This window comes from Protobothrops mucrosquamatus, unplaced genomic scaffold (assembly GCF_001527695.2).
Source record: "Protobothrops mucrosquamatus isolate PMUCROS unplaced genomic scaffold, P.Mucros_1.0 scaffold_252, whole genome shotgun sequence".
In the NCBI taxonomy this organism is placed as follows: domain Eukaryota; kingdom Metazoa; phylum Chordata; class Lepidosauria; order Squamata; family Viperidae; genus Protobothrops; species Protobothrops mucrosquamatus.
The window spans coordinates 490,995-493,511 of record NW_015386328.1 but is presented as its reverse complement, the minus strand read 5'-3'; the positions used below and the strand labels follow the sequence as shown (position 1 = coordinate 493,511).

The window sequence follows — 2,517 nt, the reverse complement described above, 5'->3', positions numbered from 1 at the left end:
GAATGAGGGAAAGAAAGATTACAAGAACTTTCACCTGTCAATGAATATTAACTACTTTTGTACCATGAAATTGGATTTATCTACAAGATATAAATCAAAGTAGTTTTCTGTTAAAAATGCTTACATGGCAGAAGCCAACTAGTCAAATAAAACATTAATATTTCAGTCTGACCATTATTTATGTAGTATGAAATGACCTGAAAAATATTTCAACTTGAGTTGATTGTTTTTTCCAATACAGTGTGATTTGGGGACTGGGTAGAGTTCTTCCCTAATACAGCTTTAGTCTTTGCATTGTTGCTCTTTCCTAAACCATACTAATTATTATTAATCTGTTGTATATCACCTAGAGCAGTGATGGCGAACCTTTTAGAGACCGAGTGCCCAAACTGCAACCCAAACCCACTTATGTATCATCAGGTGCCGGGCAGGTGTGGCCCATTGGGTGGGTGTGGCTGCGGTGGAAACGGCAGACTGGGTGGGACTAAAAAGTTTAATCAATCAATTCCAACTTTGCGAGATTTTTTTTCCACGCAAGAAGTTGAAATTGATTGATTGAACTTTTTTTTTTTTTTTTGCACACGGCGGCAGAGGCCTAAAGCGAAAAGATTTTATAAAACCCAACTGAAGGCCTAGGACTGGGGCAACGGCGCGCATGCCCACAGAGAGGGCTCTGCGTGTCACCTGTGGCACACGTGCCATAGGTTCACCACCACGGACCTAGAGTCGGGGGGTTGAGGCAGGTTACAAAAACTGTAAAATAAATAAAAAAAAAACATAAATAAATGCCTGTGTATATTTTAAATGGGAGGTAAAAAAAATTAGCTCTTCAAATGTTGCTAAATTACACTCTTGGAATGTTTGCTGTCTGCTGAGAATTATACTTCAGTCTTAAGGGAGATACATGCTGATGTGAGCTTTCATGGCCAGTATTTGTTGAGCTTCAGCGTTTAGTAATTGCAGGATAGACAATGATTTTCTGATGTTTGACCTGCAACTGTGACTGGCATCTTCTGAACCACAATGGCTAGCAGACCATTTGCCTCTAAAAATGCTGGCCACTATCAGGAAATCTGTTTTCTATCTACACCATGGTCACCAAGCCCTGAAGCTCACCTTTGTTCAAGGAACTGTTGATTTCCCATCTCTGGGTTAGTCTTTTGTGGGGAAACTACATAAACATGACCCAGAACATGTAGCCCTTTTCAAAAATGTTGTACTAATAATATGTAGACATTCATCCTATCAAAACCAAAGAAATCATTAATATTTCTGAATGGATCTCCAAAGGGATTTATGGTTTATTTTGCTGTTAACTGAGCTATAGCATAATGGGTCACTAGATGGCAGATTTCACCTATAATACTAATCAAATCTGCCTTCAACTGGAGGGAATGAACCTGAAACAGCTTTCCTACTTGATGCCTACTTGCAGTGGTGGGATTTAGCCAGTTCGCACCATTTCGGCAGAACCAGTAGCTAATTTTTTGTTGCCCAGCCCAGAATGGACTTCCAGAAGCAGCATCCACAAATAGAACCGGTTGTTCACATATTTTAATCCCACCACTGCTTACTTGGTGATGGAACTGCCAGAACTTCCAATGAAGGATCACATGGTCTAGTGATTCTCAAAGTGACAATTATTCTAGGAAGGATTTAAACACTAAAGACACAAACCCAGTGGAACATTAGCCAAGATTACCTGCAATTGAAAGGAATGGAATTACATTTGTCTGTCTTGGGTGTAAATCTTGGTGATTTAATAGGAATTTATTTTAATTAATTTCTTCTGGAATATGCCTATTAACATTGCATTGTTCTAGGCAATGCCTGATTTTGTATTTATGCAAAGGGCTCATGGCTTCAGTTTCATGCACTAGACAAAAAGGATTGGAACTTGTCAGGACAATAGAAAAAGGGAACAAATGGTACAACAAAACTGAATTTCTTGCATTTGTCATTTTTACAAGGGGATCTGAAAATAAATGTTGAAGTACAATTCTCATTGGCTTTGCTAAAATGTTGCTGATGGAAACTGAAATCCATCCATATATGGACAGCCATGTATAAAAGCATTTGAAATGAATGTTGGTTTCAACTGTCTATGATAACATCAAATACTTTGGAGCTACAGCTCAATGAAGATATATGTTGAGCTATCAGTGTCTCTCTATTGTAGAACAAATTGCAATCCCCGGAGACACCTATTTTTTTTATTTCATATACCTGCCCAATTTCATCTTTTCACCAGAATAGATTGAAAGGATATTGTAATATGGCAAGTAAACTCTTTCAGTTTAAAGAGGCCTACTCAGGCTAATGTTTTCCTATACATGTATTTACATTTTTCTGAAGATTATGAGAATGCTGGTGTCAACATATCTGTATCAGATGCCAAAAAGTGAATTTAATTTAATTTTCAGTACATAGTTTGTAAAAGAATAAGAGGAGTCCATGTACATGCTGAAAAATTAGATTTTTTACTAAGAAATTAATAATGATTGCAATTTGACTTAT

At 37.3% G+C, this 2,517-nt stretch overlaps 1 protein-coding gene across 1 annotated transcript in view; it reads left to right on the top strand.

The window, feature by feature from the left end:
- The window catches only part of PDGFRL (platelet derived growth factor receptor like), a 26,676-nt gene that overhangs the window by 5,683 nt on the left and 18,476 nt on the right, over window positions 1-2,517 (top strand). The gene's annotated exons all lie outside the window — the stretch shown is intronic.